The sequence below is a fragment of the Danio rerio genome, chromosome 2 (assembly GCF_049306965.1).
Source record: "Danio rerio strain Tuebingen ecotype United States chromosome 2, GRCz12tu, whole genome shotgun sequence".
In the NCBI taxonomy this organism is placed as follows: domain Eukaryota; kingdom Metazoa; phylum Chordata; class Actinopteri; order Cypriniformes; family Danionidae; genus Danio; species Danio rerio.
Window position 1 is genome coordinate 43,760,674 of NC_133177.1, and position 14,937 is coordinate 43,775,610.

Below are 14,937 nucleotides of genomic sequence, written 5' to 3' on the forward strand. Positions count from 1 at the left end.
CAAGTAGGTTTTAATTCAAAATTGACCAGATGAAAATTCTCCCAACACATTAAAGATACAATAAAACATTTAGGATATGTATGTATTAGGATAAGTTTTCTTTTCGTGGTCCAAAGCCAACTCAACAAAAAGAAAGAAAACACGTAGGCTACATACAGGTACTGTAAGTTTCCATAAAAAACTGGAATATAGCATAAAACAGCTCAAGAAATGTATATAGGGCTTTCTTTTCAAAATGAGCCTATGTTGCATTTTTAAAATTTAGGTTCATCTTGCAGTTTCCATTAAGCATTTCTTAAGTTTATATTCCAAATTTGGTTGAAAACCACATGTCTTGGCCTGTTTTGATGTACCCCAACTTCCCGGTTCAATCTGTGTAAAGAAAAATTAAACAGTGAGTCGGCTGTGAGAATACAAGCTATAGCCCCTTTCACAAATTGACACCGATAAATATCCAGAAAATTACCCATGTTCACACAAGCTAGGACGTTCTGGAACTTTTCCGGAAAAGACCATACACACATCCTTTCCAAAATACCGGTAAATTCTGGCATCATTAACCAGAAATTACCTCTAAACGGCTGCACTTGTGTTTGTATACATAGAAGGGGTCAAGCTTTTGTTGATGGTTTCACTTTTATTTAAGGCTTTAAAGTTTTACCATTTATACCCAGAGACATCCGAAGGCAGAAATGCTAACTGCAGCTAAATGTTTACACATTTGACAATGTTACAAATTCTGTTGATGGACTGTGAACAACACATAAAAACATATGGAGGAACACTTTCGCATTTTGAGATGTATATAGTATGTGTGCTGGCGCTCACCGGCTCACAGCTTGAAAGTAAACAAACAGCGGTTTATCATAAACATTTTATCGATATTTATTTTTACAAAGTTGGCAATAAAGGAAGATAGAAATGTTATCTGATTAACATCTAGCAGCTAAATTTGTCTCTGAAGGCTTTTATTTTTATAAACAACGTGGATGTGAATGCTTCTGAATGTTCTGATTGGCTGAAGTAGAGGTGTCACGTCAGCGCTCTTTCCGGCAATTTTCCTTCTGCGTTCATTTTACTTGTCTTTCACTTGTCTTTTGTCTGTATGTGTGAAAGGGGTTTTTGAACCGGGAAGTTAAGGTACATCGAATGTCATGACAAGAAGCACACTGTACAGTAGCTATGCTTGCATCCACCTATTTGTTTGTGCATTTAGAAATATACATATGAAAAAAATGCTTAATAGGAAAGCAAAGATGAGCATAAAAACTGGTGAATGGAATCATAGCTATGCCTCATGTCATGACCTGTTTTGATGTTCCCCAACTTCCCGCTTCAATCTGTGTGAAGATAAAACAACAAAGAGACGGATGTGAGAACACAAGTTATTAAATCACTGAAAAACAGCCCCACAGCTGAATCCAAAAAGCCCTAGTCCATATAAAGTTTGGCCTTGGCGTTGAGAGATCTTCAATTTCTCTGAGCTTTATTGACTGATGTCACTGCAATATGAAGGACGACCCGCATTCCAGCGTGAGTTTCCACTGAGCCCATCTGGACCATAAACTCCCATCACACTCGACTGGACAGCGAAGAAACGGACGTCAGTCAACTTTCTGCAGAGACGGTCAATAAAGGACAGGCTTTTAATTAAGTGAAGATACAATATAAAAGTTTACGAGTCTCTTTGAGGAGTGGGCGTTCTGCTTTAAGCAGCCGGCGAGAGCAGAAAATAAATAACAGGCGAGGAGAGGAAGGAAATAAACTAATTGTTTAACCTTGTGCGCTAATTTTCCAAACATTTAATCCGCTCATATAACAATCCCCAAAAGTGCTTGGTACATACGCATTGCTTGAGCATTGCTGTCTTTATCTATTACAAGATCGGTTTGCACTGTTTGCTTGGCCTGAGCTAAATATAATCCTGACTCGAATAATGCGCTGCTTCTTTCATTTCTCTCTTCTTCTTTGCTTGCGTAATCCTTCCCAGCTTTAAAAGAGACACATACAACACCTCTCTCTCAATTATTCTAAAAAGCAAGGGCACTGAAAAGATGCCTTATAAATGTTATTGTAACCATGGAAATATGAAGAATTATGGCGTATGGACAAAATTAATAGCTTTTCGCTGAAAGAAAATCAAATAAAATGGATGTTTTGTGAGTGTTTACCCTTCAGAGACATATTATTGTTTTTTCAAATTCAGCACAGACACATCTGGGATAGTGTCCAAAACCTGAAAGCAAATGAGAAAGGAAAAAAGGTCATAAATAAATGAAAAATGATGATATTTCTACATGATCTAAGGCTAAATTCTGCAATTATCTGATCACTGTGACTTAATTTTGTAAAAAGAGCACTGAAAAGATACTTAATGTTATTATTAACAACTAACATGTTAAGATTTATAGCGTATGGTTAAATTAACAGCTTTATTTAAAAAATTACATGAAAATGGACATGTTGGGAGTGTTTACCCTTCCCAGACACAATCACTGGTCCATGTTCAACACAGACATCTGGGATAGTGTCCAAAACCTGAAAGCAAATGAAAAATGAAAGAAAGGTTACAAATATATGAAAAATTATGATATTTTTTATATGATCTAAGCCTAAATTTCTAAATTATCTAATCACTGTGACTTTATATTGTAAAAGGAGCACTGAAAAACTGCTTTATTAATGTTATTTTAACTATTTAAATGTTATGATTTATTGCGTATGGTTAAATTAACAGCTTTATTTAAAACAATTACATGAAAATGGACATGTTGGGAGTGTTTACCCTTCCCAGACACAATCACTGGTCCATGTTCAACACAGACATCTGGGATAGTGTCCAAAACCTGAAAGCAAATGAAAAATGAAAGAAAGGTTACAAATATATGAAAAATTATGATATTTTTTTATGATCTAAGCCTAAATTCCTAAATTATCTAATCACTGTGACTTTATATTGTAAAAGGAGCACTGAAAAACTGCTTCATTAATGTTATTTTAACTATTTAAATGTTATGATTTATTGCGTATGGGCAAAATTAACAGCTTTATTGAAAAAAGGACACTAAAATGGACATGTTGGGAGTGTTTACCCTTCACAGACACAATTACTGGTCCACGTTTAACACAGACATCTGGGATAGCATCCAAAACCTGAAAGCAAATGAGAAAGGAAAGAAAGGTCACGAATATATGAAAAATTATGCTATTTTTATATGATCTACAGCTAAATTCCTGAATTATCTAATTACTGACTTTATTTAGTAACAAGAACACTAAAATGTGCCTTATAAATGTTATTTTAGCAATGTAAATGTTAAGATTTATGGTGTATGGGCAAAATTAACAGCTGTATTGAAAAAAGTGCAGGAAATATGTTGGGAGTGTTTACCCTTCACAGACACAATCACTCCACATTCAACACAGACATCTGGGATAGTGTCCAAAACCTGAAAGCAAATGAGAAAGAAAAGAAAGGTTACAAATATATGAAAAATCATGATAGTTTTCATATGTTCTAAGGCTAAATTCAAAAATGATCTAATCACTGTGACTTAATTTAATAAAAGAAAAGAAGCTTTATATACATTAATTTAACAATGTAAATGTTACAATTTATGGCGTATGAGCAAAATTAACAGCTTTATTGATTTATTTGTGAGTGTTTACTCTTCACAGACTTACAATTATTGATCCACGTTCAACACAGACATCTGGGATAGTGTCCAAAACCTGAAAGTGGGGGACAAAAACTGTATTTTTTTATTTGTTTGTTTGTTTTTCAGGATGCCAAAATTCTGTTCTCTTTTAAATGAACAGCCAAAACTGAATAAACCTTTCATTGAAAGTTTAAAGCAATGTCATTGAAACATAACCTTCATGTTTTTTTTTTTTTTAAAGAATAGAACATAGGAGGATAAAAAGGGAACATAAAATGTATCATTTGATAAACTTACATATTCCTATTTGAGATTTTTTTGTAGTATTTCTATTGAAAGAGGCAATGATGATGACCATAACTATACTGGTTTTAAATTACACAGCTGACAGATTCTTCCCACTTTTATTAAGAACCATCCACAAGTGATGAATTTAATTTACCTTTGGCCACAGATCCAATCTCAGAAGATTACAATAAAGGAGTCATTATGCAAATCTTTTAATTTGCATGTGAACTACCCATGAACCTTTTCAATTCAGGTTTAGCAGGGTTATATGTCACTATTTAATCACACATTTAATCTTCACATTCTTGTTTCTCTAAAATGATAAGGATCTTGATCCCATATTTTTGGCCAACTATGCAATTTTGTGGGTAAAATGTATTTTGGCATGCATCTATGACCTTTATTTGCTTTAGGATGAATAAGATACTCAAAAAGGTGGGCATAAATGATACCAATATATCAACAGATGTTTAATGCCTTCGCATACCATCTGAATTGTTGATTTTCCCAGCCATTCTCAATAAATGAATTATAGAATGAATGAATACATTAATAAAAGAATGAATGAATAAATAAATAGTTAATTAATCAATAAATTACTAAACTCCAATACATTCAAAAAGTCCAATACCTTCAAATTGTGCATTTTAAAATTGTTAAGCTGATGTTTTGCATTAAAATATGTCAACTTCATCATAATTTAAAGATGAATATGAAAAAACTGTACATTTCAAATTAAACCATCCTTCTGCAATCTTATACCAAAATGATTTGTTTTAACAAACTGACCAGTCAACATGTGACCACATTGTAAAACCTCCAAAGTCCATACACATTTTAACCTGGCACTGACCTTATCAGTATCTGCCTTTGGAAGCTGTATGAACCTTCTTGGTGAAAAAGAAATGTTTAGCAAAAATGCATATGGTAATTTGCTCTCTTACAACAGTAACAATGTTTTTAACATCGGTAGAGTGAAGAAAAAAAAATACTTAGTAGGGAAAAACTTTGATTTTGACACTTTCTTTCTTTAACAAATACTCTGAATGACAATACTTTCATTTGTGATTTGGATAAATTTTCAACCAGCTTTTGAAATGTATTTATAAAATTAAAATTAGTGGGCAATTAAATATAGACATTAATTATTGGTTAAAACAATATGCAAGTATACATTTTTCATGTCCACTGCAGTTTTGCACACAAGACCGATCCTTTGGGCTCTTTCTATGGCCAGTGATTTCCGAAGTGGTACTATGTAAAGGTCTGCATTGCCATAGATGTACTGCGGGAGCCGCTGGACCCGACCAGGGGTGCGTTTCCCAAAACCATCATTAGCCAACTAAGGTCGCAAGTTCCGTCGTTACAAACATAGTTTGTTGATTAGCCGTTTCAGAAATCCGTTGCTCCAACGAACATTCGCAAACTGCATCGCAAACTTGAGCACTCGCAACTACACCTCTGGAGCTGTAGTTCGAAACACAGTTCCTGGCTGTGTTCTATTCTCACTTTTTTTTTTTTTTTTATTCTTTCTCCAGAAGAAAAAAATATTATCAGACATACAGTGAAAATTTCCTTGCTCTGTTAAACATCATTTGGGAAATATTTAAAAAAGGAAAAAAAAATCAAAAGAGGGACTAATAATTCTGACTTCAACTGTATTTTTTTTTTAAATCCGTAAACAAATTTGAACCCTTCTATTTAAGAACTAAAAAACATGGAAAATGTTATACCAACATACATTTTTAGCCTCTCTAAAACTGCCTACCCGGGCTTTACGCAATAGCTAAAGACTGTGGATGAATGTAATGCACAAATGTATACTGATGTTGAAGCATACTGTCTCTGCAGCACAAGAAAAGCTAAATTAAATGACCCAGGCTAAACAGCACACTTCCCTGATCTCTTACTCTACTCCACTGTATTGGCTTTCCTCCCAGTAGGCTGGTTAACACAGCTGCTGGGTGACTTTTTTGCGTGGATACAAGCCCTAAAGAGTAACGCTGCAAAATTTGGCCTACATTTGTCAGAGCTATGACAGATCTTGGCCATTTTTCTACCGCAGTAAAGATCACCTTTAGCTCATGAAGGAGAGAAAAAAAAAGTGCTTTGGCTTTTTAAGTGGGTATATGGTAAACAGCAGTGTGATCATTTGTCAATGTGTGTTTGTTTGTACAAGGTCACCTGCATGGAAAAATATATATATGAGAACATGATTAAAACATAAGAAAAAAATTAAATAAAATCACATTCAACAACGCTGCAATAATGAATAGATCAAACGGATGGTAAATAGATTTCTGAAAGATTTATATTTTCAAAAGCAAGACAAGAAAATATTCTTTTACAGAATCCTAAAGGAAATAGGTAATAGAATGCAGATAAAGGACTGTTGATATTTCAGCTTTGCAAAATTTATAAATTAGATCCTAAAATGTAATAAAATTGTATTTTACAATTTTAATAATTGTTCACTGTATTTTTGGAATTAGGAAAAAAACTTTTTTTTTTAACTGAACATATTAAGTTAAAAAAAAAAATCTGTCAGAATTAAAAAAATTTATTTTATTTATTTCTTTTTTCCCCATTTTTGTTTAATAGAGAGATTTTTTAAACACATTTTTAAACAATAGTTTTAATAACTCATGTCTAATTTATTTTATCTTTGCCATGATGACAGTAAATAATATTTTACTAGATATTTTTTAATCTGTTGTATGTTTCGTGCTTCTTCTTTAATAAGTAGAAATGTTCAGTATCATTAGTCAAGTCTTTAAAGGGTTAGTTTACCTAAAAATGGAAATGTTTTTATTAATTATTGTCATGTTGTTCAATGGTTCAATCTGAATATTATCATGCTCCGAGAATACTTTTGTGCACACATAACACAAAAGTGATGACTTCAGACATTTTTTTTTTTTTTTTTTCGTTTAGGTATTTTTCAGGACTTCGAACAAATCAAGAACCCTGCTGTCTATGAAGGATGAGGGAGCTCTTAAATTTAACCTAAAATATTTTAATTTGTGCTTTGAAGACAAACAAAAGTCTGTTTACACTTCAACAGGGACCCAAAATGGGGACCCCTAATATTAGCCTCAGTGATTAATGATGATTAATTAACCATAATTAATTAAAGTGTGGCTAATAGTGTAATTGGCTTATCATTGCATCCCTAATAACAATATCAGTGCATTGTGCAAAACGCCTTTTCTACAATAATATCCAAATGTTTTCGGCTGCCCACGCCACTCGCTTTCTTGACTCACTCTCTGCGCAGCCTTCAACTGCAGCTCATGCTGTATTGAACAGACACACGTTACTTCATAACTATAGCGACCATTTTTCGACTGAACTAAATTTTATTTTTTATGTCTTGGTCACAGTATTTGGGGGGCTAAAACAAATTGCCTCGAGGGCTAGGTTCAGCCATTTTGGTGACTCTAGTTTTAGAGTCAAATGACATTGTGCTCCCAGCCCTCTTTTCAAAAGTATCAGCATTGACAGCAGGGTTCTTGATTTCCTATCAAAGTCATATGCCAATGAGAGAGAGATTGTCACTAATGGGCGGGGCTTATCTTCCCTGATGACATGTACAAAGGGAGAATGTCAATCAAAGTGTTTCTGTAGACACTTTAATACCTTTTTACCATTGGAAGCCGGTTCTATTCACAGAAGGTCGCCACATAACTGTTTACACCCCTTAGAAGTGATTTTTGCATAATAGGTCCCTTTTAAGGTTTGTATTTATCCAGAACCTGAGATTAAATAGTAAACCTAGATTACACAGCAAAATATGGGGACCCAAAACAACTCTATGGGTGTTAATTTCAACACTTTGAAAGTGTCTCATGGGGTCCACTCAAAACAGAGTTAAATCAACACTTTCAAAAGGGTTGGCACATTGACACCGAACTGGGCAGAGTTAAAAAATGTAACTATATTTAACACCGCCTGGTGTAATATATTATTTTATTCAACTCTCTTGAGTGTAAATATGGTAAAAAACTCAAATAGACTGTAAATTACAAAAGAAAAAACATTTTATTTGAAAAAATTCACCACTTCAACAATTCATTCAGTTTTTAAAACGCAACAATGTCAAATATGCTTTAAATGTTTTATTAGTACAGACAGTATCAACAAAATATGTATGACCAGTGCTCAAAAAGGCTGTTTCAGTCCTTTGGTCCAAACTTGATGTTTCATCAGTTTTCTTCTGAACGCATAGTTTTCTTCTGAAATTACACTTTAAACAACTTGGCGTGCAAATCTTTCACTTCGGGTGTTTCCTTGGTCCTCCATATCAAACACAGCAGTTTAAATGAAGGTATAAATGCTGGAAACTTGTGTGAAAACAAACTGGAGCTAGGAAATCTCATCAAGCATGTCCTGTGAATGAAGTGCTTCCCAGCCACAGGATGACCTTTTTATCCATGACGATGTAGTAGCTGCTGATCACTCATCTGGTGGTTCCTGATGCACGGATATAGGGTGATGCTCATCTAAGAACTCTTCAAGACTCCAGCATGACTAAGATAAATGTTTGAAAACAAATTGCAATCAAATTCTATGATATATTTAAAAGAACATTTAAAGTAAATAAAACATTCAAGAAATCTAAACTCACCTTTTGAAAATCTTCATGATGATCCACAACTTGACTCTCCCAGCTGGTTGAGGTGACAGGATATGGAAAAGTAGAAAAAACACACACATCACTGTTGGATCTCCAAAAACAATTAGGTTAATCACTATGACTAGAACTGGAAAAACAGGCAGCTGTCTGTCCAGAATCCTGAATTTAACACAACACTTGGAGCAAAATTTAGAGGAGCTTAAAATCTTTTATATCATTTAGTGATGCTGACTTCCCCAAAATACTGGCCACAGTGTAAAAAATATTCATAAACTTACAGTTTTCTGTAAGCGTGTGCGTGTGTGTGTGTGTGTGTGAGTGTGTGTGAGCGTGCGTGCGTGTTTCTTTACCAGATTCAACTTGTTGGGCCCTTTCAGGTCCAGTATTGACGCCACCTTTCCTGGAGTCTAGCAGATGTTTCAGGTCCAAATATAATCTTAACTATTAGGATAAGCAGAAGAGGAGAAGTGCAGAGCAAAGAGCAAAACATTATTTAAGTAATATTTCACCCACAATACAAAACTTATCACCTTCATGTCATTTGTTATTCTCTAATGCTCTAATACCCTCTCAGCTTATTGTGAAACAAATACAGAACTTTATCAAACATACCTTCATTATTATCACCACATATGACCAAGAAGGTGTGCTTGGTCATTTCACCAACTCTGGAAATACACCATCCGTCTCTAATCAGCCACCGTCACAGGGTCTTGTGTTATTGTATAGAGAACTGTGGGTGTTAAAAAACAACAAAACATTAGTATCTAACACATATGCATAACCTTCAGATAAAAAAAGAGAGATGAACATCACAAAGTATGCCTCACACTTTTTCAGATATCTTTTAATTCAGATGTTGATTATTGATAATAAATCTACAAATCAAACCTGTATCATCATTAGGCTGACCAAATATGAATCAGTTGATTAATTTTACAGACAGGTGGCTGTTTACAACGCACTAAATTGTCTTTAATAAAACGGTAATGTTGTGTACAGTACATGCTAAGTTTAGCCTAGTTTTAAGCACAATATCATGCGTAAGAAAAAGCTTGACTAAGATGTTCCTAACTACAGAAATAGCCTAACTTACTAACGTCAGACATCCCGAGTTGGGAAAAGTCATTTTCGGGGGATACAGAGTTGATTTGCGGGAGGTAGCGGGAGAGATGAGTACCTGAAGAGCGGTGGGGTGACTTGCGCGCGACGTACCTAAAGAGCGGTGGGGGTGACTTGCGCGCGACGTACCTGAAGAGCTGGGAGGGATGCGGTGGAGAGGGGTGTGCAAAGTGTTTAATGACCGGGCGGGAGACGCGCGATTTCCGGGAGATTATCATTCATTTGCGGGCATCTACTTAGGCATCTGGGAGTCTCTGTGCATTTGCGGGATAACGTTAACGTTAGTCCCGCAACTTCCGGGAGACTTCTGTAACGTCAAATGTCTGAGAAAGTGCAAACGCGGTCATTTAAAGACATTAATGTTAACATTCCGACTTTAATGGTTGTCAACACTTAATATAATTCAAGCGTACGTTATCACGCGAGTCTATGGACTAACGGTATATGGACGGCCACGAATGAACCAGTTTAAAAGGGCTGCGGTGTTTAAAATAACCAAATTAACATACACGGATAACAAAAAATCATATATTTTAATCAGGAAGCCTTTTACAAGTAAGCATATGTTCATTTACTCACCAGATATGTTTTAGAAACTCTCCAGAGCTTATGGAAACCGTCCTGTGTTGCCGTTAGCATCCGGGCAGAGTAGGCTAGCGCTCCGGGGATTCCCTCGCTAGTTTGCTTAGAATTAAAGGAGAAGTGTCGATTTTATTTTACAGATGGGTAACAACGCACAAAATGGCATTAAGCGTGACAGAAATGTGTTGAACATGTACATTTGATGTTTTTATGCACTATGTATGCGTGAGCACATATAAAAACATTCTTGAAAAGAAGTCGATAGTAATGCAGTTAAGCTAGATACACAAACGACCATGAATGAACCGCAGAAGATTAAAATTGTCACTACATTCTAAAGTTATTAACTTAACAATATGTTTACAACTGTATTTCCTTAAAGAAAGTCAGTAAAATACCAACATTTAGGTAGTTTGACTCACCAGTTGCTGTTCTAAACCTCAGATGGAAAATGGCGTCTGGAAAATTCTTCAGTGACTGGGGCGGCATGAATTCCCGGATGTTGGAAATAACACCACCAAGTGTAAAAAAGATAACTCCTTGATTTCGCACTGAATAAAATCAATTCTAACTCTTATTATATTCATTTATCAAAATCTAACTCTTTAACGTCAACACTTTACTCTGAAATGCTTCAACACCGAGAATTTAACTCTGATGAATTTGCTGTGTACCCTGAGAACCATTCACTGGAGGAAAACACTGCCCTCAGCCTCTCCCGTACAAAATGTTTACTCCTTGTGAATTGAAACAATCCAATCCACTGTTAAATAAAGAATCTACACGTCTCCAGTGCCTGTTGCACTGCTGAAAACCCGCTTCACTGAGTGCACTCGAAGAGAGAATACAGCAAACAAGGCCTTTACCTTTCAGTTTGAAGGAGGAAACAAATGCATCTCCCTCATCTTCCAGCTCATGAATACACTGTTCCTCTGCGACCTCCTCCTGCAAACAACCAAAAGAGTGATTACTCAGACAAGCAGCTTTTGTTGCATGCAGTCCCTTACAAGCTCCAGAGCTGTCGCCTATTCTGTTCCAGCACACAAACTCGTCGAGGGATGTCAAAAGATCTCATTTGCATTAACACGAGGACATGAGCTAAGGTGTAGCAATTAACCTTGTGGTGAACGCCACGGACGCAGTGGCTGAGGCTTAGGTGGACAGAACACAGAGAGAGGGTCTCAACCTCGACACAGAGTAATGGAGCTGCTCAATAAGCCATGCAGAGCCTAATAGTTTAGTCTAATTAATGTGTAAGAGCTCTTGTTCCGGCACTTTAATGTAATAGGTAATAGTTTCCTTCTTTGCTTGTTGAAATTGAAGTGAGGGTTGAGAAAAAATGAAAAGGAGGTTATTTCGGGCTGCTAATGATAACTCTCTGATCATTTACAGAGCTGCTTGTCATTGCAAAAACAGTACGTCTGTTTTGTTCATACTAAAAATGCACCACACATACTACTGATGTGCGGGTCGATACTAAAATATCGATATCTGCGATACTAGCTTTGTATGTTCTAGAATAGATTATCTTATCAAAATATAGATGTTTCAATATTTTTTTTAGCAAATATGTATTTTATTTTAAAATAAAATAATAATAATATTGAAAAAATCTGAATAATGCCAACATAGTCGGAACTACTTGTTCGTCCGCCTGCCAAGTCATGTGCGCAATATGGCAATATACAACCGCAGACCACGCTAGCTAGCCACTCAGTCCACTGGCCTAAAACATGTTGTTCAATCGTGCTGTCATTGGATACGGGCAACCGCAAGCAAAGTTATGTGTGGAGCTATTTCACTTCCATAAACTCAAGAGATGCAGTTTGTGACACATGTAACAAAACAATGAGGTACTGTTGTAATATCACAAACCTAATCAAACTCCTACATATAAATTACAAGACAGAATATGAAAACATCATGAGTAGGCGGTCAGAAGAGGTTCAGGTAGGCATTTTAAGATATACATGCTCAGATATTGTCAATAAATATGTAAGTAGGCTATTTTTTGTATGATAATTTTTCATCAATAAACAAAAATGAATCGTATTATGTCTCAAATTCATTATGAAGTGACACTTTTAAGTGCACTACTTGTTACTTTAATTTCCCAGTTATTTTTGGCCCGTATCGGTATCAGATCGTTATTGCTGATACTCACCTTCATTTTACTTGGTATCGGATCAGATAGGAAATCACTAACCATATATACTATATAGTCTAATATATATATATATATATATATATATATATATATATATATATATATATATATATATATATATATATATATATATATTATTCAATCAGTCAACACAGGCTCCTTGGAAATATGGCTGACACCAATGCTGATGTGCACCTATCAAAAAATGTAATTACACATCACAATGATGCATAGCACAACCTCTGTGATTGGTCGGCTTGATAGTGGTGAGTGTGGCCGGTGCTGAGAGCCGCGAGCCGGATAGACCGATTGCTTACAAGTGTGGAGTCCCGTGAAGGAGCTCCAGACACAAACTTTTGTTATGTGTTTACCTTATGATTAAAGTTGTTGCATGTCCGCTGGTTCCCGCCTCTGAATGAACGAGTTTGAGCTACTTGTACATTAAGGTATAGCATTCAGAAAAAGCAAAGCATTCATGAAGAAACTTGACACAGAGGAACATAAAAACCTACTGCTAGCTAGCAGTTTGAAAGTGTTACTGCAGAGCAACACAAACAGCACACAGAAGTAAAAGTGCATGGCTACGCACAAGGTAGGCACCATAGGTAGACAGCATAGTGCATAGTGCATGTGCAGCAGACCTGTAAAGTTTCTTTTTGTACCTAACCCTAACCATTTTCAAAGAAGAAATTAACACTGTTCGCGACTGAATTTGACTCAGACCTGGGAATTCAACAAATTCATCCTCAAGAATCATGACAATAATGCGGAAATTTGCTTCATTTAAAACAGTGAATCGTTACTTGGAAGTAGTATAAAAATAAAATTTGTGTGTTTTAAATCGTAATATGTTAAAAAAAAGTATGCCAAATGGTTTACTATTTTCGATAATTTTAAATGTAGAACCGTCCACACTCTAATCACTGATATTGCCTACAGTTGTCAGGCCCTGTGTTCTTGTCATGTGACCATCCTCATGTGCTCCTTTGGTCTGTTTCCCGCCGTTTCATTATGTTCATTAGTTTCACCAGTGTTCATCTGTGTATAGTCCTGTGTGCTGTTTAGTCACTGTACAGTATTTTCTTGGTTATGTCTGTCAAAACCCCATGTCGTTGCTGAGTCATCTGTATCTTCCTACTGAGTGTTTGTAAATAAATCTATGTGTTTAATAACTTCTGCGATCCTTTGCCTTTCTGAGAGAGCCCAGGCGTGACAACAGTACTGTACATTGTGCGTTGGATGTGAATTTGATAAAACTACAAACGTGGGTGTAAAATGTAAATAAACTACAAACTTTGTGGAAATGTGAGACCAACCGTCGAGTACGGAGGCTTTGGTAAAGATGTTTGTATGACTGTTAATTAATTTCTAGCCCACTGGAAAATATTTAAATCGCATTTACCATGTTATATTCCATCTTCAACAACAAAACTGAACTTATAAAAAGACCTGTTTGGACATTAACTTCTGAATGCATAATTATCCAAAGAAGAAGAGATTTCTTTGCATAAAATACTCATGAATGGGAGATTTACCTGTGGCTGCTTCTCCAATAAGGTAAATAATTAAATATGAAAGAAATATGGATGATGTGTGGATGATTGACAGAGCTCATAACTAAGCAACATAATGATCTGTTAACAAGGAAGTAGCATGTCCCAAAGCTTGCATACTCTTCTGTCACACACTCAAAAGTATATATTTTTCCATTACAAAATAAATACATACTTTTAGGGCAAAGTATAAGTATGCAAATTGGGATACAGCATCACTATGAACAGATCATTTGAATCATTGAATCGTTATGTTGGATACTCACTCTGAACTGATCATTTAAATCACTGTATCATTACTTGGACATTGACTCTGACCACATAAATGGAATTAGTGAGATACTGATTTAAGAACAAATGCAGCAGTCCAATTCCCAAATACACTGCTCAGAGCAATAGGCAATCAGTTTAACAGTTCACATAAAATAAATCAGGTGCTCATGAATTTGAACACCACTACTGATATCTCCAAAACTGACAAGAATATGTTTCTATATGTATATGTGTACTTTTTTTTTTTTTTTTTGTAAAAGGACTTGCCCTTTCAAAAAACATTCTAATAAAAAGTAATAATTTTCCAGACCAACCCTGTGTTTCCTTTTCATAGCTGCTTTAATGAAATATGAGTATGCCGATGTCATGCTAATTTTCATTCGCCTCTTTTAAATACGTACGGGTGTCACTATGACACATCATCCAAATGACAGCAGCATTTGGCTTTTTTTTTTTTTGCCACATTCTGGTGGAGCCAAGAGAGGCAAAGAAATGCTTGCCCTTTTCCATCATCAGCTGACAGAAGTCTGCAGTCTGTCTTCATCACAACCTTGTAAAGTTTCACATTTTCCTCAAATTCACGAGAAGTTTATCTCGTCAAGCTCTGCAGTGATACACAAATATTACAAAAGTGAATATGTCAAGGCATGGAATCTC